Raw genomic sequence first — 23,892 nt, 5'->3', positions numbered from 1 at the left:
AGGGATTGAACTCAGAGGCACTGGACCACTGAGCCACATCTGCAACCCTATTTTGTATTTCAGGGTATCACTGAGTTGCTTACTTCCTCACTGTTGGTGAGGCTGGCTTTGTGATCTTCCTGACTCAGCCTCAAGCTGCTGAGACAGAAAGTATCTTTAAAAATATATTGAGTTCATTTTTTAAAGTACTTACAAGTTTAAACACTCATAATATAAAATCAATCAATATAGGCAAGAGGAATAGGGACGTCCCCCGAAAGGTAACATAATAATGACTGATCAGGAGAGAATAGCCTTCAACCAAAAGAAAGAAAGAAAGAGCCTTGTTTTATTAAAAAAATAATTAAGTAGATAAACATTCAATTTATGGGTTGAATAGTATAACTACAGCTAAAAAGGTGTGTAAGAGGAGAGTCATCCCAGGAATTATTCCAAAATAAAGAGTTGGGATATATATATATAATATATATATATATATATATATATATATATATATATATATATATATATACACACACACACTGAAAAAACAAACCCTGGAGAATAAGTTCAAAGATATTAAAGATACTACAAAGAACAAAACAAAAGAATAGAAAAGAGGACAAACTAAACAAAAAAATAAGAAAATTTTATGGATGATAAAACTAAACAGCATTGCCACATTGACTTGCCTCAGTTCAAATGACTCGTCAAACTGTCAAGCAGCACCAGGCATGCAGATCCCAGGAGCCCAGCACTCACTCTTCCCACGTCACCAGGCTGCCACTCTGCTGATGATAATCATTTAATATTTCTTGTTCAGGGTATAAATATGAACATACAAGTCTGGCATTATCCCATTATAAATGCATTTAAGTACTACATGAAATATTCCAAAAATATTTTTAATTAGTAGTTGAGTTTTGAAGAAAGTAGGAGAAATCTCCAGGGGTCAAAAAGTGAGTTGCCCCAGGGGAAGGAGCGCATTACTCATCTTAATGACCCAGGGTCCTGCACCTCAGTGTCTACTGGGATCCCCATCTGCAGGCAAGGCAGTCAGTGACAGGGGACCACAAATAGCTCCAAAAGAATCCCTGCAGGGAACGAACACTCAGGAGACAGCAAGAGAACCCAAAATGCTCAAAGTGGAGAAATTCACATTTCTCTTCTTTCCAGTCTCTCCTGAAGTAGCCTCTAAAAAGACCCCTGGTTAGAGTTATAGGAGCCCAAATTTTGAAGAATGGGGAAACCTTATTCTAGTTCTTTCCTCTCTACCTCCCTGCCACTAAGCACCAGATGTGGTACCATCATGAAAATGCCTACCTAGCCAGAGTAAATAGAGTTCCAGCTTTCTGGTCAGAGGGCTAGAGAAAGGGATTCCTGGGAAACTGTGAGGGGCCAGGAGGTTGCACACCAACAGCAGCTCAGGAAAGTGACTCTGTAAAGTCATTTATGAACTCCTGCGCTCACCAGAGTCTCCCTAAACAGCACACCATGTCCTTTAAGAACTGAAATACTGACCAGGCCACAGAATAGACTGTCCACTGGGGGCACAAACTCTATAGCAAAGACTTTGAACCAGATCTGGTATTGAATCACAAGCCACAGAAGTCTGGTCAGAATTGCAGCCTGAAATTAAACAGGCTCATCAGCTGCTAAAACAAAAGCATCAGAACTCTTTTATAGGAGCTTTGAAGTCTCATGATATCTATAATGCCCATGATACAGTACAAAATCACTCATTATGCAATTCACATGGTATATGGTCTTCAGCACAATTGTGCTAGGGCAGGAGGACAGACTGCAAAAATACTAAAGAAAATATCTCCCAAAAGTGTAGAAGACATAAGTTTTGCTGAAACTTTCTTATAGAAAAGATCCAATGACAATGAACTGGACAAGTCATGCCTCCATCCCTCACAACACTTCACCACAAAGACCAGTGGTGGATGACTGGACAAATAGCACCTGTCCTTTCCACTGTGCTCTGTTGTGTGGCAGTTGCCACAGGGATAAGGGTTTTATAGGTTAAGCTACACAGTGACTTCATTAGCTTGCTTTGTTCTGTTGTAAGACCAGCATTCCAAGGAACAACTAACTGTCTTGGTGTATATGCAACAAACCAGTTTCTACAGATAACACCAGCTTTCCATAGTTTCTAGTATGCCAGAGAGAAAGAGGACCAGTGTCCTCTAAGATTATACTTATCTGGACATTTCAGTCTGGGCCCACATTCTTTGTTCCCTTGACTAAACCATGGAGATTTGAAGTAATATGTGCTAAGGTTACATAGTTCCAAAGGAGCCAGGATTCAAAGTCAGGTCACCTAGCTCAGAGTCCATGCTCCTAAGCATGCTGCTCTGCTTCCTGCTCTTCCTGTCTTCTGAGAGTCACTAGCAAGGAGGCCCTGGACAGGATTATTAAATAAGGGGAATCTTTCCAGGACTGCAACCTTCAATCTGTGCTCTTCTTTTCTTAGTGACCCTACCACATTCTCAGTTCTCTTTCATTCCCTCCTTCTCTCTTGTGATTAGAAAAGGGCTTTATAAATTTGTCCAGTATAGAGACAGGGATCTTCTGGTCATGGGCTGTGGTGGTTTTTCTGTTCAGGATTCCTTGGGAGCCCAATTTTTTAGGCATAGTACTATTTTTAGATTGGAGAGGGAACATTCTTTTAGCTCCCAAGGTTGATGTGTGTCCCTAATCCCTCTCCAGTCCAGCTCAGTCATTTAAAATCTTGTCCCCTCAGAGTGTATAACAGTATTATCAGACATTTATACCTTAATAATATTAATATTAATAATAGTTTTGTTTTTGATTATTCACTACATGTGCCAGCTACCCTCTCATGTAATTTACATAATTAACTGACTTAACCCCATGAGGGACATAGTATATGTGCCCATTTTATGATGATGAAAACAAGCAGCTAACAAGATCCAGGATCTGAATTCACGTATACCTGATGCCAAGTCTACTCTTTTATTATAATATATTATATACATATAATATGATATGTAATATAATAATATATAACATATATAATATAATAATAAATAGGAATAAGTTCCCATGCTGTTTTTTCTGCAAGAGAAAAGTAAAGCAGATGGAACATACCATAGTTCCTCCTAAAAGAGTCTCCTGAGACAGTAACTACAATCAGAATGTCTGATTTCACCTGCCACAGGGCTAAGGCAGCCCTGTTGTAGTACCTACATCATCAGTTATCATTAGCCCTACAGATATGGGCTTGAGCAAAGCTATTTCAGAAGTTGCCTGATGAGGCTGGAGAGCCCTGGACTCAAGACTAGTCCTTCTCTGCCGTGTTAGCACTATCCCTTGGCCAGCCCCAGCAGGAGGCCCAGTGAAGGGGAATTCCTTGATAGGGGTTACAGAAGTCAAATCTCAGGGTACCAGGTATGGTGGTGAAGGATGGAGATTGAGGAATGCCATAAAGAGAGCATATGCACACTTAAAACTTCCCAAAGATAAAAAGTGTGACTATATTTCCATAGGATCATAATTGGAATCCACAGAATTCTAATAAAGCCTCTGAACTTGAGAAAGGTAAAATTTAGTCAGGGAGACAAACCTAATCCTTCTGAAATAAAACAAAGTTTAAGAAAAACAGTTTAAATTTTGTTTTGATATTAGCATATTTATATGCTTACAATTTTGCAAAGTTCTTTTTACATTTATTATTCCCCTTACCCAAAGCTCTTTGAGTGAATAATATCATTGTCTTTTGATAGGTGAAGAAACTTGGCTCAGAAATTTTAAATATTACCCAGAGTCATTTGGCTGGGATAGAGTGGATCTAAAACTTGAATTCAGGTTTTTACTCAGTCACAGTGTTGCAGGAGATCAGAAAAGGGAACTTGGTGGGCAGTTGAGGGTCCTGGAAGCCTCCAGGAATGGATGAGATTTCCATGGATCAGGGATTAGCTGCCTCTTTCTATGAAGGGTCAGGCAGTAAATATTTTAGGCTTGGCAGGCACCACATGGTCTCTCCTGCAGCTCGGCTCTGTAACATGGAAGCAGCCACACAATGCCACATGGATGGCCATGGATATGCCCAGTAAAACTTTATTTACAAAACTAGAGGGCAAGCTGGATGTGGCTTAAGGTCTGTGCTTTGCTGACCCCTGAGAGGTGAGGGGGGGGGAGGTCTGGCACTACAGGGAGAAGGCACCATGTGGACCAAAGCCCAGAGTTGGCATAAAGATGGCACAGTCAAAGGACAATGAGGAGTGCAGCCTGACATGGTTGGAGAGTTTCTGCAGGAAGCAACAGGAAATAAGGGTGAAGGGATAACATTTTGGTCCCCTGGGGCTGCCTGACACAGTACAACAGACTTCAACAACAATGATTTTCTCACAGTCCTGGAGGCAGAAGTCTTAGATCAAGGTGTATAGATGAGGTTGGTTCCTTATAAGCCATGAGGGAAGGATCAGTTCTAGGCCTGAGTTCTTGACTTGCCGATGACTGCCTTCTTCATGTGGTCTTCCTTCTATATGTGTCTCTGTCCAAATTTATTCTTCTTATAAGGATACCAATCAGTTGTACTGAATTAAGGGCCCACCCTCATGACCTCATTTTAGTTTAATTATTTCTTTCAGACAATATCTTCAAATATAGTCATATTCTGAGGTACAGGGGTTTAGGACATCGACATGTGAATTTCTGGAGGACATAATTCAACCCATAGTAGGATAGCCAAATAATAGGGAGTTTTAGATTCTAGATCAGAGTCAGGGAGTTAGGAAATAAGAATTTTTTGGTTTGTTCATTATAATTCTGATTAGTAATTTGAGAAAAATTCTAGTTATACCATTCATATAAAATGGGCATCTGGCCAATTAAACAACAGTAATGGAAGTTCTGAGCCTGGGTAACAGGCTACCACATATGCTGCATAATGAAAGGTGGGCATTTCTCTTAGCAAATCTCATTAAGAGGCCAGCTATTCCTGCTAATTGTCCCAGGAAGACCTCCCAATGGCCCCATCTGGGACAAAGTCAAAGCTGTTTTAGGAAACCAAAGGATTCAGAACAAGGCAGATTTGACCACCTCTCCTCAAATTCATTCCTCCTTTTCACACATGGAACTTTGGTGTGATGCCTCTCAGTGAGTCAGGATACAGAAAGATAGGGCAGGCCCAGATTTCAGATGTGGATGATTCTCTACTTATCTCCCCCAGCTTCCGGCATGGTATGAAAGAAAGGGTGGAAGGGAAAGATAAGGGAGGATTGCCTAAGAAGATTCTGTCTGCTATTTCCTTTGTGGATTTATTGCCAGGTAAACTTGTAACCTTTTCTTCATTATCAAAACTCAAATTGCCTGATTCTCAAATGCTTACCAAAACCCTTCTAGAGTCATTTGTTATTCACAATGGGTTCGACTGTCTTTAGACACACACCTTATATCATGTGGGCCTCCTGGGGGTTAAGTGAGACCTCTTTTATTTTTAAGGAAAACATGAGTGTTGATGTACTGGCCCAGCCTGGAGCAGATCCATGACATGGGGATTTGTTTTAATAGAAGAAGCTGTCCAGAGACAGTCTTTAGTTTTATAGAGAGTTCAGTTCCTTTGGGGAAAAAAAGGATGGTGTTCTGTGAGAATGTCTGGTGACCACAGCTGCAGACAGCCAGTCCAACTGAGCTCTCAAATCATTACCTGGTGTTTCATGGCAGATGCCCACAATTGGATATATAAACCCTCAGGAATTACAGACTGAAATATACCAAGGAATGCCAAACTTGACCATGCCTAGAGCTAATGCTCCTCCTGCAGGGTGATTTGTGTGGTTTCTAGTGTCAGGAGTGTCATTTGTAACCACACGAATGCTCTCCAAGTAGGACAGTAGAAGAGATGAAAGTTGTGCACCCCTGTTTCTGTAGCAATAGCCTTAACTCAGCAAGATTCAAGCAAGAATTGTCACAAAGTGTAGATGTTTGGGGGAGAGACAAAGAGGGAGAGAATTAATTTAAGGATGTAATCATCTGTTGGCAAGATGGAGTATCAATTAAGCATGGAATATGGGGCCAGCCTGGGCAACATAGGAAGACCCTGTTTGTTAAATAAAAGAGGAAAGAGAAAATGGGAAAAGATAAAATACATACAACTCATTGTAGTCATGGATATGACTAACAGCACAATGTTATCTATCCCTTGCAATGTTATTTGTTACTTACTCTTTCAAAGGAATTCCTCTCTATCTTTTTTATTTTTATTTTATATTTTTTTGGTTTGGACTTTTGGAATCTTCTCATCAGAAGTCAAGGGGCAGGACAGCCCACAGACCCACATTTGGTCCTTAGTTCCTGGAAAGAATGAAACCAGAAAGTCAGAAAACAAGCTTCCTGTCTACTTCTCTTCCTCAGCATTCTCCTTCCAAAATCCATCTCCTTCCAAAATCCACAGAGGCATGTTATCCTGACATTGCCTGCAGATAAGCAGACAATCAGCCTTCATTTCCAAGGGCATTGCAGTAGATAGTCTTTAGGAAAAAGGTGCCCTCAGGCACCTGAATTCTTTGTCATCTTTCTGCCTTTGTTTCCAACCAATTCATCAGTTGAGTGGCCAAAGGGGGAGCAGGCTTTCCATCTCATCCATAGGATAAGCATCCAGCATTTATGATTTCAAACTTTCAACAATTTGACCATTCAGTTTCCCTAAAGAATCAGCTATGGTATTGCTATCCAATCCCTTAAGGGATTGCTATCCAATCCCTTAAACAGAAAGTTCATTTTCATGTATTTTGTTCCTGCATGTGCTCATGGGACTTGGCACTAACATGTTAACATATTGCTTTTCCCAAGGAGATAATCTTCATTTCAGCAGGAACCTTAAGATGAGTAACTTGACCCAAGAAGCAGATTTAATGGAGACATTGAGGGTAACAGGGAGATGAGTGAGAGGGTCTTCAGATCACTGGGCACACAGGCAGCTGCAGCTCTGCCCACATGAAAGACCAGCCCTGGCCAAACTCAGTTGATTCTAAATGGCCATGTATATAACAAGCTCTTCCTGTTGCTTTAAAAATTACCATAGTTATTTCACATGGAGCAAGAGGAAGCACTCTTGATGTTAAAGCCAAATACTGTACAAAAGGCCTCAAGGTGTCCTGGCCTCCATCAGTGACTAGAACTCCTGACCCCATAGAAAAATGGCATGGACAGACAGGCTTGTGTTTACCCTTTTACACCTCCAAAGAGAAGATCCCATTTGAGTGACTGTCTTCCTTCTTAATTGAGTCATGCTGCTTTCTAGATGGGAAACTTGAACCAAGTTGTTCATTTCTGATTTTGACTCTTGGTGCTTTTTAGAACTTGTAAAAAGAAAAAAAGTGTACTTTACTGATTGTGAAGTTTCTATTTTTTCCTCACTCTCTATTTTAAAGATGAGTGTATTTGAGTCATGGCTCTTTACATGAGTTAAAATAAGTCTCACCTCTTCCTAACATGAACCAATCTTCAGATTTCTCACTAACAAGCCACATTCAAGGAAGAGTTCACTGCACATAATCTGAGTTCCAGAACAGGATGGAAGAGAAAAAAAAAATCCCTAAAATTTGGGTTGACTTTAGACCCTTCCTTGGAGGTGCAGGGGCCCCCTACCCACTTCTAATTGGTACATGTGCTTCCTTGCTGGGCTGGAGGATGATTTACCATTTCCATTGGCTGCTGATCCTCATTAATAAACTGGGATTATGCCATGTCCATCACAGTTCCCAACACCCTCCTCTGTGGCCTCACTGAGGTGCCACTGCTGTTGGTTTTATTGACTGAAATGGGGAAAATCTCTTTCTGAGGAATCAGCTAAAGCACTGGCCATCTAGAACTCAAGGCCATTGCAGAATGCAGAACACCCGCTTCCTTTGCAGCAGATTGTCTTGACAGCTCCTTCCATTCCCTCCTCTTCAGCTATGGTCCAGATCTGGCAGAAGTGTACAGAATTTTCTTCTCCCTTATTTCCAAGCATCCTCAAAAACCACACATTGGCAGGCAGCTTCACATCTGCTGTGCCCGTTTATGCTTATTAAAAGTAGATACAAAAGCTAGTATAGCTACTTTATACCAAGCAGACTCTCAGATTATCTCCCTTAAAGAGGAAACAAGAGGTAAAATGCACTGCGTGTTCAAAAAGTGTGTAAAATGAACACATATTGCTCAATGAATATATGTGCAAAGAAAATAAAGCAGATAAATATGTTTTTGAAACACTAAGGACTGAGGCAATTGATGATCTTCATTGAAGGGAACAGAGTGATTTAATTGGATGAGGGGGCAAGAAGTCAACTGGTTGTTTTTCCACCTGCAAGTGACACATCCAGCTGTGGGTGGTGATGGTGCCCTTCAATTCTTCATAGGTGGGAGTTTCACAGCATGGTCCCGGTGGAGAAGACAAATCACCTGGCCATGGGGGCGGTGGGCAGTGTGAAAGTGGATGACAGTGCCACAGTTTGCTGTTAGCTGTTGCCCCACTAGAGCTTGTGAGAGGCACCTCCCTAAGCAGGCAGTGGGGGTGAGTGGCAGCCCCCTCCCAGGAAGTTCTTACATTCAATTTACTTATTAGATGTACCAGTGCAGACCACTCTCCAGGTAGTACGTATGAAGGCTATCATTTGTTTTGTGTTGTTAATTCATATGATTTGGAGTTTTGGTTCTATTTTGCTGTATTACATGTTTTGGTTTATTGTTTTTATTTACTTATTTATTTTTGGATAATTTTTGGAGATGCAAATGGATGTTCTATGTGAAAGCTGAGTTCCTTGTTTCTTGTTTTTGCCCATGACTGACTGCATGTTCTCTATTGATGTGTTGTTCCTGGTTCTTGACACTGATCATCTTGTCTGTGAAAGGAGGTACTCAGGCATGCCTGCTTGATCAGAAGAAAGCGAGGTTTGCTTGGTTTAGTCACTCCATGGAAACCCATGGTAATGTGCCCCTGTGCTCTGTGTATGTAAGTGTGTGTTGGTCCATATCAGAATGGATGGGAGGGTGTGTCTCTTGATGTCTTGTGATGTGGTAGTTGTGTGTGCACACATGTGTATATGTGTTTGTGTGTATGTGTTTGTACATGCATATGGTTTTGTGAAGGGACATTTACCTGTCCCTCTGAAAGTCACTGCCTCATCACCTCTTCCTGTGTCTATAGTCAGCAGATGCTCAGTAGCAGCAATTCCTCAGTGGAACCAGCCCTTCCTTTGGATAGTGTCATCCAAGATCAAGGTCACTACAAATGCAAAGTTGATCCTCTTGTAGGCAGTGCCTTGATTTAGAAGATGATATGCTTATTCCTAAGGCCCAGGACTGCCAACTGCTATTGTTGTTGTCTTTCCAAGCCTAGCAGCACCATTGCACATGTACATAAGGGGTTCTCTGGGAGTGAAGTGCCACAATGTCAGGTATCTTTCTACACACAGCTTAATCCTTCCAACAGTGAAGCCTGGATGTTGAAGGAACCTGTGCTTAGAGATGGCTGGAGATAAATGGATAGAAAGACTGGAGGCTCCTCAATTTTATGACTTCTTCCTAAACTTGGATCAAGCTCCTCAATTTTATGACTTCTTCCTAAACTTGGATCAAGCTCTGAAGGTCTGTCTTCCAAGCTCTCAGTTGTAAAACCAGACCTAAGATCTACTTCCACCAGCTCCCCCAGACTTGGTGAATATAAATGCTTTACAACACAGCACTACTGTGGCATTATTCAGTGCTAGGGCGTGGAGTAGGGAGTTGGTCAACTCTGGGGCAATCAAGATGAGGATGATATCAGGGCATCACACCTGTGCCCTTTTCCCATTTCTGGCCCAAACATACCAGGTGACCTTGGACATCAAATTTCTCCTCTAGGCCTCATGTTCCTCTCCTGTTAAGTGAGGGGGATGTGTTAGAGCTGAATAATTTCTAAAACCCCACTCAGCCTTGGATTTCCTTTTACCTAACTTTAGTTTTATAGAGAGTTCAGTTCCTTTGGGGAAAAAAAGGAAAATGTTCTGTGAGACTCTCCCTCTAATGACCACAGCTACAGACAGCCAGGCCAACTGAGCTCTCAAATCATTGCCTAGTGTTTCATGGTGGATGCCCACAATTGGGTGTATAAATCCTCAGGGATTACAGACCCAAATATACCAAGGAATGTTATACTTGACCATGCCTAGAGCTAATGCTCCTCCCACAGGGTGATTTGTGTGGTTTCCAGTGTCAGGAGTGTCCTAAGTTGGAGAAGTCTTTTCTAGTTGATAATCAAGCATATGATGAGCATAGACTTTGTATCTTCCATGTTCTTGAACTGAGTCTCTTCTCACACATCTGGCTTGTCTTCATTCAAAAGAAAAAAACTGACAAAAGTCCATCCCTATTGTATTATCTATATAATCACCAGAAGTCATTTCCTGGTCTGTGGAAGGCCTGTGGGAGATTTGTCACACAATGCCACACTCTCACTAATTTCAGATTCTGTGACTGTGAAGGCTAGTGATTTTCTCAGCAGATGAGAAAATCTGGAAGAGCTAAACCAGTTACCCTAATGAACAAGCACTGGCTAAAATAAGAAACGTGTCATATTAAAAGGGTGACAGAATTCTTTGACTTAAACTTTTATTTAGAATAATAAACAACAACAAAAGAAATTGCTTCTTCTAAGCCACCAAGCTGGGCTCCAAGCTGGAAGACTCTCTTTTTGGAAATGCAGCCCACTGTTACCTTGGGAAGAGGCTGGATATTGAGTGGACAGGTTGGCTCTTGTGGAATTAGATGGTTTATGTCTAAGTCAACCTGTTGAGATTGGGGATATCAGGATTGCTGAAAGCAGGGTGGGGGATGGTATCCCTGCAGGCTGTCCTCAGGCCACACTTAAACCTAATTTGGTAGATTTCACAATCCAGAGCCTCCATTCCTAATGTCTACAGTGCTAGTGTGAGTCTCAGCACGTGACTGGTAGTGGCCATACACTTAAAGTTTGCCATTTCAGGTACCATCCTAAGTCTCATTGAGTCAGGGCCAGTGTGCACTGCCAGAATGAGAAAGTCCTCAGATCCATCTGGTAGTTCATGTAGGGCTGGGCTTGTGGCTCAGTGGTGGTACACTTGCCTAGCATGTGTAAGACCCTGGGTTTGATCTTCATAAAATAAAATAAGTGTATTATGTTCACCTACAACTATAAAATAAAAAGAGTGGTATGGGTGGGTTATCATCTAAAAAAAAAAAAAGTCCTTTCTACAAATAAAATCTGGACCCTGATCTTGAATGGCATCCCTTAGAATCGGTGGGTGGAAAGTAGAGTATTAAAGCCTTTTCATGAAAACTCTTTTTATGGTGAGTAACAGATGCCAATGGAAAGCTTCCACAGCTTTTCTGGGGCCACAGGGTTGAGGGTAGAGAAAAGACTCAATGGTCAGTTTTTTCCAGATGTGTCTTATAAGGTAAAATGATTGCCAGATGGCCTTCTACCTTCCCACTAGTTTACTATGTCTTTGGCAGCCAAATACTCTCCAGATAGTCAGTCAAGGAAAGTCCTGCACCTGGCCTGGATCCCACAGATGGGCCAGCAGAGGCTCTGGTTACTTCATCCCAACCAGCACTCAGTACCAGGATTGTGGGTCACACACTAATGTCTTTTGTTCCCCTTTCTCTTCCCACCCCCAATGCCTTGCCCAGTGTCTTGGTCTCTTTCAGTGAGCATGCACACAAGTAAGACCAAATCTGTCAACACTGAAAATGTGGCTGGAGTTGCATGGAAGGAGAAAACTGTGGGGCCACCTGGCATGAGTAGGCATGGCAAACCCAGGTGCCTGCAGCTGTTCCTGGGGCAGGGCAGGGAAGCTGGGTCCTGAAGTCAGAATGGATGGGCTCATCACTGGAGGGGCAGATACCAGAAATAGAAGCAAGAGACCTGAACCTCATGTGACAGCCTATGTGGAAAGAAGAGGTCCCTGGGATGGAGTATGGCCCCAGACATGGGTTGAATCCTAAAATTGAAGCAAGTTTCAGCTCAGCTCTGAGACAGGTTCGCTCTAAGATAATCAGCCCCATCTCATCCTCTTATAGAAAAGTAGAGGATGTGAGGTGGGGGAGAAGTCTGTTTCTCCCTGTTCACTCTCATTCCCTTACACAGAGATGGTAGTTTAGGTTTCCTGGGTCCCCCTGGCTACCCTTTCCATTCTGATAAATGTGGCCTGAAAGAAAAGCAAAAAGGTAAACTACCCAGATAAATGATAAACTTATTGGTCCTTATGTGCAATGCTAAGTTATCCTTCTAATGAAAGGAAACAGGTGCCTGAAGTACCACCTTGAGTTAGTAAAATCTGACCTGTGCTTGGCCTAGACTGCATCCAGATCCGCCTCCAACACAAGTCCATACTTAGATGTTCTCCTACTCTCTTCCTGGGTCAAAATCTCAAAAATAGAAGTCAGTTGTCCTCTGTAATGTCCCTCCATAAAAAGATGAAGGGGAAAATGTTTTAACTATTGAAAATAGGCAAAATGATGGTTTAATTACCAATGTCTCAGAAAGCAAATTCTGAAGATTAAATATGCACCATTGACCTTGAGCATGAGGCTTAAAAGAGAGATCATTCAAACTTTGCTTTGGGAGATGGAGGCTGCTTTTTATGTTACCTTGAGGTTTAATAAACTAATCCTGGTCACCAGAAGGAACTGCACACTGAAGCCTCTCAGAAAGACTAGTCCCAAATAACATGTATTTCTAAACTGCTGCATTTGTGGAACAGCACCCTTCCCCTCTGGTATAATTCAATAGCTGGGCCAAACCCAGCCTTTTGAAAAAGGTATTATGGTTTGAATATGGAATGTTCCAAAAGGCTCATGGGTTGAAGACTTGGTTCCCAATGCAGTAATGTTCAGATGTGGGACTTCAGAAAATTGACTATATCATGAGGGTACTAACTTCATCAGTGGATTAATCCAATGATGGGTTCATTATTTGATGGCATTATTGCAAGGTGGGAGGTGGGGTCTAGTTAGAGAAAGAGGAAGTAGGTCACTAGTTATGTGTCTTGAAAGGGCTTATCTGTCCCAGCCCCTTCTCCTCTCTGTCCCTCCTTCTTCCCTCTAGGTTCTAGCTGCCTTGAGGTAAGCAGCTATGTTCAACCACACCTTCTCCACCATGATGCTATGCCAAACCATAGGTCTAAAAGCACTGAAACTAGCTAAGTATGAACTGAAACAATGAGCCAAATAAGTGTTTCCTTCTTTAAGTTGCTTTTCTCAGGTATTTTGCCACAGCAAAGATAAGTAATGTAAACCTGTGAATAGCAATGTGGTCTTGAGAATAGCCTGTGGCCAAAGTTGAGGAAGATGAAACAAGGTTGGGGAACAAACCAGCTCTGCAGCATCTTTCAAGGGTATTCAGGCTTTAGGACAGTGCCAACCTACCAATCTGCATGCCAAACTGCACTGCAGATTTCTCTGCATTGCTATGTAACAATTATGTCAAATATTGTTAAGATATGATGCTAATTAAATTTTTAAGCAGTGTCCTAGGCCTGTGGTCAAGGCCTTTACCTTTTTCACTTCTTTTGGAATAGTATAAAATAAACAGTCAAGTTTCTGGATGTGGGTACAAGACAGGAACACATGAGAAGGCATGTAGGAAGAAAATCCATAAGTTCTAGGCCTTTCTGTTATCTGGCCATCAAGAGGAGGGTTGGAGAGAAAATAGTCAATGCAGGGTCCATTTTGCAGACCAGGAGGGACCAGGAAGCCAACACTAGAAAGTACTTTGACAACATTTTAGGAATATGTAAGGCTCTGCTGGAAAGAGAACATGATTATACCCCATAGAGAGAGGCTGGCAATCTCTAATCTATCCTTAGAGATCCACTCCACAGACTTTGAGACCTCTGTGGAAATGGTTGCTGTGGGATTAAGATGGTGAAATGAAAGTATCCTTTGCATGACTTAGTAAGAGGTTGGACAACAAAGAAGAAACTATGTTCCAAAGAGAGAAAAAGAGGAGGAGCTCCAAGGATCAAGAAAGAGGTGGGAAAGATAAAAAGCATGAGAAAAGTACTCAGTCTGCAACTCCACCCCTGACTCTCTGGGGAGGTAGTGAGTCCGGAGAGGCATGTAGTTCCAATGACAATGAACCATCCATCCTAGCCACAACAGAAACCCACAGTTAGTGTAAGTTTTAAGTCCAGTGTGGGAATTTAGGCTGCAAGTAACTTCCTGTGTGACAGGCTAGCTTTGGGGAAGAAATCCACTGTATCACACACCATATCTCAGAGTCCTATAAACAGGGGCCACCTCAACAGGAGCCCTACTGTTTGGGACTGAGTTACTCTGGAGATCAGAAATGCAGAACTATGACCATTCAGTGTCCCTGGGGACATACTGACACAGTGGGTGAGAGATGGTCCTGAGTCCAATCATAGAGAGGAAGAGGGTCAGTGAAGTCACAATGAGAAGTTTAAGCAGTTAGGAGTTCAGGCTGTGGAGGGCACAGCTGTTGGTGACACTGCCCTCTGTAGTGAAGACAAAGGGTGGGGATCTGATAGTGCCAAGACCAAGGTTGGCACATTTCTTGTTTCCTGAAACTGACCCCCTCAAGTGCAGAACTCAGTCATCTGTTTGCTTTCCCTATTCTCTGTCACATTTAAGGATACACCCGAGTTTGTACATTTGCTACACTCATTGGTGCACAGACTGAGAGATCTCCCTCCCTGGCCCACAGGCTGCAAAGCTAATCACAGGTTGCTGTGGATCTGGGTATGAAAATGAAAAGGAAAAAGGCCTCTGGAGTGAATATGCTAAGCTGTGGACAACCAACCGTTAACTAGATGACCCAGCAGGAAATGTGCTTGTAGGGTGGTAGCAGAGAGAAATTCCAACAGGCTCCAACTGCCACTACTATTCCCCTACCCCACACCAGAGGAATTCCAATATTAGAAAACCCAGAAAAAAAAGCTTCTCCAATACACCTCAGCAAGAAGTAATTTCTTTGACTTTTCTTTCTCTTCCCTTTTTAAAATAGTCTTCTTAATTTACATCTAATTTTATTTACCTTTTTATTCTTTGAATTTTTATTTTTCCCCTTTCTCATTTTCTTTTCCTTTTATCTTCTTTTCTCCCTTTATTTTTTCTTGTTTTATTATTACTTTTGCCTTTATTATTTTTTTATTGTATATTGTTTTGGCCTTCTTTCTTTTCTATTGCTTTTAGTGGTGTCATTGTTGGTCATACTGTTTTTACTGTATCTCCATGTCTGGTTTGTCTTTACTTCTCCTCCTCCATCCCCCTGGTCCCTTTCCTCTGTCTTCCTGATCTCCCTTCAGTTTTCCTGAGGTACCCTCCACCACCTTTCTTGTCCTTTTTCCTCTCTAGTTTCCATACATGAAAGAAATCATATGACCCTTGACCTTCCAAGTTTGGCTTATTTTGCTTAACATATTATTCTATCCATTTTCCTGCAAATGATATAATTTCATCCTTTATAACTAAATAAAAATTCTGTGTGTTTACATACCACATTTTCTTCATTCATTCATCATATCTTGACTATTGTGACTTGTGCCGCTGCAAACATGAGTAAGCATGTAGTATGATGACTTAAATTCTTTAGGATAAATACTAAGGAGTGGTACAGCTAGGTCATATGGTGTTTCCATTCTTAGTCTTTTGAGGAGCCTCCAATATTGACTGCCATAGTGGTTGTTTTAATTTAAAATCCCACCATTCCTTTTTTACAATATCCTTTCCAGCATTTATCATCATTTGTATTCTTGATGGCTGCCATTCTAACTGGTATGAGATAAAAATCTCAGTGTAGTTTTGTTTGGCATTTTCCTAATTGCTAATGATGTTGAATTTTTTTTTTCGTGTATTTGTTGATTGTATTTCTTTCTTTTGAGAAGTATCTGTTCAATTCATTTGCCCATTTATTAACTGGGCTATGTGATTGTTTTCTTTTCTTTGGTGTTGAGTTTTTTGAGTTTTTTATATATTCTACATATTATTCCTCTGTCAGAGTAGCTAGCAAAGATTTTCTCCCATTGTTTAGCTTCTTTCTTTACATTTAAAATTGCTTCCTTTGCTATGAAGATTTTTACTCATTTATTAAACTCTTGGTATTATTTCTGAGCTTCAGGGGTCCTATTGAAAAAGTTGTTGCCTGTGCCTATATTCTGGAAAATTGGTCTTATATTTTCTTTTACTAGTTGCAAGTTCCTGGTCTAATTCCAAGGACTTTGATCCATTTTGAGTTGATTTTTGTGCTGAACTAGATGAGGGTCTAGTCTCTTTCTTCTACACATGGATAACCAGTTTTTCCAAAGCCATTTATTAAAGGCTATCTTTTCTCCAGTGCATACTTTTTGGCACCTTTATCAAGGATCAGATATGATGACTGTGTCTGTGATGTTTGTCTCTGTGTCTTCTGTTCTGTACCACTGATCTATGTATTTTGAAAAGACATTTTTTCAAAAGAAGTACAAATGGTTAATAAACATGAAAAAATGTTCAACAACTTTAACTGTCAGGGAATTGCAAGTCAAAGCTTCATTGAAATTCCATTTATATATCCATATTCCATATCCCAGTCATAATGGCCATTATCAAGAAAATGAAAAGTAACAAGTGCTGGGGATGATAGAGGGGAAAAGGAACTGTTGGTGGGATTGTAAATTACTTCAGTCACTATGGAAATCAGTATGAAACTTCCTTAAAAACTAAAACTAGAACTACAACATGATCCAGGTCAGAATTCCTGCAGGCTACTCCTGAGTCCAAAGCTGGAAATGAAAACCCTAGGAATTAAGAGATGTCAGTAATGTGGACAATCTGCTGAGAGAGTCAGGTATGCACCACAACCAGCAAGGCCAAAGGGGTGGAATTGCCCATGCCCTTTTGAGAGCATATCTCACCATGTGTACTACAAGCTATATGTAGAATTGCAGGACCTATTTACCCAGTTGAGTTTCTGTATTGTTAAGACTATGAGACTATTGGAAATGACGTAAATACACTTTTCATTGTGAGATGGACATGAGTTTTGGGGACCAGGGGTAGGATGCTATTGTTTGAATATGAGATATCCCCCCAATCCATCCATCCTATATGAATGGACTAACTGTAGGCATGTGGAGCATGACTGAAGGAAGTGGGTTACTGGGGGCATGCCCTGGAAGGGTTCTGGCTGCCAATAATGGAGCAGCACTACTCCACCATGTTCTTCCACCTACCATGTGTTGCCTCACATTAGACCCAAAGTCTAAACTGACCATCTGTGGACTGAGACCTTGGAAGCCATGAGTGCCCGATAAACTTTTCCTCCTCTAAGTTGTTCTTTTCAGGCATTTTAGTCACAGTGATGAAAAACTGACTAACATACCATGATACCTAGTGATATCATTCAAACATCTGTATGAGTATTTATGAAGTTATATGTTATTTAAAAAGTATTTTGGCCTAAGTTTTTTAAGAAGTATGTTGAATCAAAATTTTTTAAAAATCCAGGTTGAGTCACAGTGGCCTAAGTTTTGGGGAAGAGAAATTCATAGGTGAGAAGTTCTTCAAAGACCTGATTGGGGTAATTGGCTCAATTTCAGTGCTTTGTGGCTACATATGGTTTATAGGCTGCTTTATGTTGCAAGTGAGGTACACTTCCAGACTTGTTTGAGGCTGAAATTGGGCCAACAGACTCTGCTGCTGGCCCCCTTCATTCTCATCCTCTTCTTTTTTTTTTTTTCACTGCTGGGGGCCTCCTGCATGCTAGGCAAGTGCTCTTGCCACTAAGCCATACCCCCAGTCCCTCATTATCTATCTCCTAAGCTCACCTCTTAAAGTGTTTATTTTCTTTCTTCTGAAAATGCACAGCTGTGCGCTACACTATGGCAATTCTGCAATCTTGGAAACTCATATAAGTTCTTTGGTTAAACCTCCAAAGTGAAGTGATGATGGGGGAGTAGAAGAAAGCTTTGCTCAGTTATTACTAAACACAAACTGTGTATAAAGAATAATGATAACAGAATAACACACACACACACACACACATACACAAATTCAAACTGATCACATCACATCTTAACCTCAATAAGTGTTCTTCTTAGTACAAAGGATTGCACTAAGAGAACAATCACATAACGTGGGTCATAAAAAGCATAATTATATGCACAACTCCAAAAATCATTTATCATAGCCATTTCTGTTCGTAAATTAGGTATTAAAATATTATTTTTCTCTCCGTTAAATCCTGACTAAATGCATCACCCCATTCCAGGAGATATGGCTGCCAACCCTTCTTCCTTCTCTGTGGGTTTTTAAACTAGTTCACACAGAGAGTTAAGCAGTTTGTTTCACCCTGATGTTGTGTTCAAGTGGTGAAAACCTATATGTTCCCTACAGACTTGATATAACAGACATATCACATCATGCAGTGACATGCTTTTCTTCTGGAATGGTTTTAAGTGCTGCCAATGCAGTGTTCAAAAAAAGACCTTAGAGGTGATTCATGCTGACATTTTCTATCAAAGAACACATCTGTACTGATTAGCAGAAACACAGTATCTTGGTTTTAAATGAAAACAAATGGATAGCTTAGACTTAATGTGAAAAACAGATTGGGTATAGCTAAAAACATTTTAAATATTGATGAACTTACTATTCATACAGTAGCTCTTTGTTTTTAGCACAAATATTTGAGTTGAATCAAATAATTACTTTCTAACAAATTTTAATCACAAAATTTAAAGCACTACATCATAATAAAACAATAAAGAAGAAAACACCTAACATTCTTCTGAGTTTTTCTTCCTTTTTTGTAAACCACCATACAGGCTAAGTGGCTATTGATTTGAGGAGTCTCCTGGCTGTCACACAAAACAACTATATTGGCAAAGGGAAAATAAAGCACCACAATAGGAAAAAAATAGTTTTGATTTTATGAATAGTGTAAAAAATATTTTTATTTTCCTACAGATGCTCAGCATTTCATTCATTAAGCATTTACCAAATAGATAACAATATACTCTACATTAGCTCACATATTACTTCTCATTTTTTTTGCTGATTCAAATCCTTACATTCACAGTGGCTAAAAAGCAAATATACATATTTTATGAAAAGCATTTTCACTACAAAATCACTAAGTATTGGATAAATTATGACAAACAGCTTTTTCAGAAACAGTGTTTTCAAAAATTATTTCTAGGGGTTTGCAGGTGTGGCCTAGTGATAAAGCACAGGGTAGCAAACATAAAGCCATGGGTTACATCCTCAGTACCACCTCAAAATCAAAAAGTCAAAATGCAAAATGCAAAAAACCAAAAACTAAAAACAGAAAAAAAAAACAATTTACAAGCTAAAAGAATGAGAAAACTCTACTTGTAGGGTAATTGTAGGGTAAGAATGGAAAAGAGAATATGGCAATAAACAGTGAAATGAAACCAGGAGAGAAGCAATCTTTGCTGAATTGGCATTTTCTCAGTGAGGTCTCTTGATTAATATAAAAATGTCAAGCATGTAGATTTTCCTGTCTTACTTTTTATTCACAGTATGTAACTACCAAACAAACTACATCTTAATTGTTTGTCTAATTCCATTAGAATTTAAATTCCTTTGGGTCAAGGACTTTCTTCATTCATAGCAATCTACTCTAGAATAGAGCATGGTGTGTAATAAGAAATAAATATATATTTGAATGATGAATAATTGCTTGGTACAACCGGATTGAATAAAAAGAAAATTCAGAGAAATGCTAGGACGGACAATTTTTATTTTCAATACTGCAGAGTAAACCCAGGGCATCATGCATGCTAGAAAAGCACTCTACTCCTGAGCTATACCCCTAACCCAGGAATCTTTATTTGCTGACAGAATACAAGTTGTCCTCCAGTGCAAACATCTTCAGTATTCACATCTATGAATGTTAGAAATGTATTTACCATTTGATTCAGTACTCCCAGTTCAAGGGATTCAATCCACACAAAACCCTCTACATTTCACACATGGATAGTGTTATTCACCACAGCTTTCTTTAGAGCAAATGCTAGAAACAACCCAATTTCCTCATGTAGCTGTGTGGTTAAATGAAAGATGACCATCCACATGATGGGAAGCAATGAAGTTGAGGGAGAAAGATCTGTGGTAGTCCCCGATTGTTCACCAAGCTGAACCACTGCTGGTCTGTGAAGTCATATGACCAGTTCACTGTCAATGCCCGGATCATCATGGCCACTGAGGATTGGACTCAGGACCCACACCCAGATTAGCCATTGTCCAGAAAGGGGGTCCCTAGATAATCTCTGGGGACACAGCCCTATTGCCTGGGTGAACTCAAACCCTACTCTACAGGGTTATCTAGAAAGAGACAAACCACAGGGAGTTCTTTGTCTATTAGAGTCCACACCAACTTCATTAAGGAACCAAGGGAAAGATTTTCCCATGAGAACATTTCACAGATGGGAAAACTGAGGACAAGTGAGGAGAAAGTCAAGGGGGATCATGAGAGCAGGGACATTCAGAGCATGAATCCCATATCTGGTCTTCCACGGGCCCCACCTGGGCTGGTCATAAGCTGCTGGACATGAACTTCTGCATGACCTTCATCCAAGCACCTGCTCCCAGCTGTCAGACCACATGCCTGTGACCTGCATTCCCTCACTTAATCTTTTCTTAAGTCAACTTATTATGAAGGAGGCCTGTGCATGTTCAGTGCTGCATTTCCAAGTTTCTAGAACAGATCCTGGCACTCAGAAAGCACTTACTGTTTACTGCATAAATCAGTGTGATCCTCCCAAAAGCTCAACAAGTCAGGTGATCTTATATTACAAGAAAATGGAGACACAAAGAATTTTAGGTTTATCTACCCATGCATTCATTCATTCCTCAGGCTCCTGTGTTCTCCCTGTTGCATGTTAGAATATAACCATGAACCCCTGACATGTTCCCATTCCTCAGAGCTCACAATCCAACAGGTGGGACAGCATCTCACCCCTGGGCCATGGTGGGGCTTTAAGATGGAGCCTCCTCATCTAAGATCTAGTACTGCCACAGACCCACAGGCACCTCCACCTCCAGAGCCAAAGATTCCTCCATACAGCTGTACTTTCTGACACCAAACTGTAGTGAGAATCAGTCCCAGAGAAGGAGTTAATTCTAGAACTGCCCCAACACTACGGGGTGAGATAGAGCCAGTTCCAGCACTTTCCCAGACACCATCTTTTGTTCTAATTCCACAGCTAGAGCACCAGATACTCTAGCATCCCCCACGGCACCAGTCCCAGAGCTACAGACAACCAGTGCACCCTTCAGTACCGGCCCCCGAGTTATCACCAGGGCCAGATCTAGCACCAGAGACTTATAGCCATTCCTTTGACAGCAGCCTTTTTGCTTTAATTTTCTTTTTCTCTTTCATATTCTTTATGGCTTATTATATTTTATGCTTAAAATGTAAATAAAAATTTAGTCTTCAAGTCATTTTAAATAACTTCCAATTATACCATTCATGGGTATCACTATATTAAAAAAGCTCTGTGCTGTCATCAGTTCTATCCCCAGCATAAGTTCTGGAAAAATTTCAAAAGTCAGATTCAGCTAGAAGTAGTGACAGAAAAAATAGTCACATTTTTTCTAGAGACATTTTTGTCATTAGATGTGGTGCCAAGTGTCAGCAGTCACAGAGCTGTCAGCAGTCACAGACAACAGCAGTGTATAGCTGCAAATCAGGACAGGAACCAGCTCTGTAGCAGCTTCAGAAGATAGCTAGTGCCAGCACAGGATCATCTGTCTCCTATGGAGCTCAAGTCAGCTCTGCTCCCAGCATCCTTGCTAGAGGCAGCACCACCTATAAAGCTAGAACCAAGTCTAGCACCAGCCATGTCAGCAGCTGTGGAGCTCCAGTCAGCTCTGCACCAACTGCACAGGAGTGCCGGTTCCCCTACCACTTATATTCTTCCCTTCCCCTAAAACTTGTCCTGTTAATTTTTTTCTTACACTCCTTTTTTCCCCATGCTTTAAGTATTCTTAATAAAATTTAATCATTTTCTCGTTTTAATTTGCATCCTAAATACTTTCAGCACACTGCATAACACCAACACTGACTGCAGCCTGGGCCCTAAGCAGAGCACATGGGTCTTGTGGAGAGGACATGCATAGGCCTAGTGGAGGAGATGAGACGGAAACTCCTTTATATGGGGAAGACACATGTCAGGGTGGCCTAGAGGCAGGTGTCAGCACTCAGGATAGTTAATATATGTGACCATGTCAACTACTGTGTCAAAAATCAAGCAGCTAAATGCACTTTTTCCAAGGACTGAAGGCTTTGATAACAACTATAAGTTTATGGAATGCCAGATGCCACTGAGTATGTCCTATTAATAGCCTTATAGTTTCAATTTTTACATACATGCACCCAACTCATCCATACCTGGAATCTGCCTCAGAATAAAACAGGCCTCTGGGCATAAAGATGCTCGCAGAGGGAGAGCCAAGATGGCGGTCTAGAGGGAGGCTGCGTTCCTTGTCCCTCCGCAATGCAGATTCAAGCAGAGGATATGTGTTTCTCGGTGAGGCAGTTTTTGCTGCTTATCAATCCCCTGCTCTTTACCCCATTTGTCTGCTGTGACCACCTGTGATCACCTGCAATCTGCCAGCATATCGAGGCCTTTTTCAAGAGCAGATTGGTCACTGTCAGGCATCTATCATCTGCCATTTGCCTGCCTCTCGCCTGTCCGTCACCTGCCTTACTCCTATTCATCACCCAATGCTCGAGGTTCACCTCCCGATAGTCCGACAGCTGCCAGCAGACTGACCGCGGACCACCAGTGGAGAACCAGCTACCTGCTGCTTCCTGGAAGTTCACTGTTACAGTACCTGCAGGTTTGATTACACGTGGCTGCCGCCATTTTGAGACAACAGCCAGGCCCTGTAGGACCCCTGGCCGGACTGACTGAGTCCCGTCTCCAAGACCCCTCAGCCCGACCAATCACTCCCTGCCTCTGGGGCCCTCACATCAACTGACTGCTCCCTGCCACCAGGACCCCCAGACCAATTGACTGTGCCCTATCACCGGGAACCCAGACCAACTGATTGCACCCGGCCTCGTCCACCCCTGAGCTGCAGCTCCCCAATTGCCAACACATTTGGAAGCCAGAGCAGGCATCTTGGATAATCCTGGAAGCCATAGCTCTGACCTTCGGGTGGGGCAAATCCCATCCTGAGACGCCTGCTGGAGGCTTGAAGCTCATGTCAGGTACCTCTCATACATCAGGCTACTGAACACTGGGAGGTTTCATTAGTATATGGCTGTTATACAGCAGATTTTCTTTTTTCTCCTTTTTAAAAAAAATACTTAAATTTTTATTTCTTTACCTTTCTTGCTTTCTTTTCCTTTTGTTTACCTGTTCCCTCAGAGTCGCTTTCTCCCTTATTTACAGGCTAACATCCAATTTCTTTTGATTACACTCTCACCCTTTCTATTTTCTAGAACTTCTGTATATTCTTCTATTATCCCATTAACAGCCATATTCTTCATCCCTCTGCATCCTCTTTGTCCTCCATTAGAAACTGCAGACATTATTGTAAACCTGTTTGTTTTTACCAAAGATAACATTTGAACACATTTTGTTTATTATGACAATTTTGTTATTGTCCCCATAGGGGCTATTTGGTCTAGGATTGCATACTGTCTGATTTGGGCACTGCTAATATTGATCTCCCCTTAAAGAAAGGGTTTTGGAAACCTATAGGGCCACTATAAGCTTATAGGGGGAAATCTGCAATACCCCAGATCTGCAGCGCTAGAGGGGAAGATACATGAACAACATGAAAAAATAAGGGAAGAAAAGGATCCAAACAAATCTAGATTCTATAGTAATAGAATCCAATGACAGTATGTTAGAAGAAATGTCAGAAAAGGACTTCAGATTATACATGATTAAGATGATTCGCAAA

At 41.2% G+C, this 23,892-nt stretch overlaps 1 long non-coding RNA gene across 4 annotated transcripts in view; it reads right to left on the bottom strand.

The window, feature by feature from the left end:
• The window catches only part of LOC306661381, a 448,014-nt gene that overhangs the window by 9,133 nt on the left and 414,989 nt on the right, over window positions 1–23,892 (bottom strand). For all 4 annotated transcript variants that reach the window (XR_013763863.1, XR_013763864.1, XR_013763865.1 and 1 more), the window contains one exon: window positions 6,175–6,303. This is a non-coding gene — a long non-coding RNA (uncharacterized lncRNA). The remainder of the gene's footprint in view (window positions 1–6,174; window positions 6,304–23,892) is intronic.

The sequence above is a fragment of the Sciurus vulgaris genome (genome assembly GCF_902686455.1).
Source record: "Sciurus vulgaris genome assembly, chromosome: 5".
Taxonomy (NCBI): Eukaryota; Metazoa; Chordata; class Mammalia; order Rodentia; family Sciuridae; genus Sciurus; species Sciurus vulgaris.
This window is presented reverse-complemented; position numbering and strand designations above follow the sequence as displayed.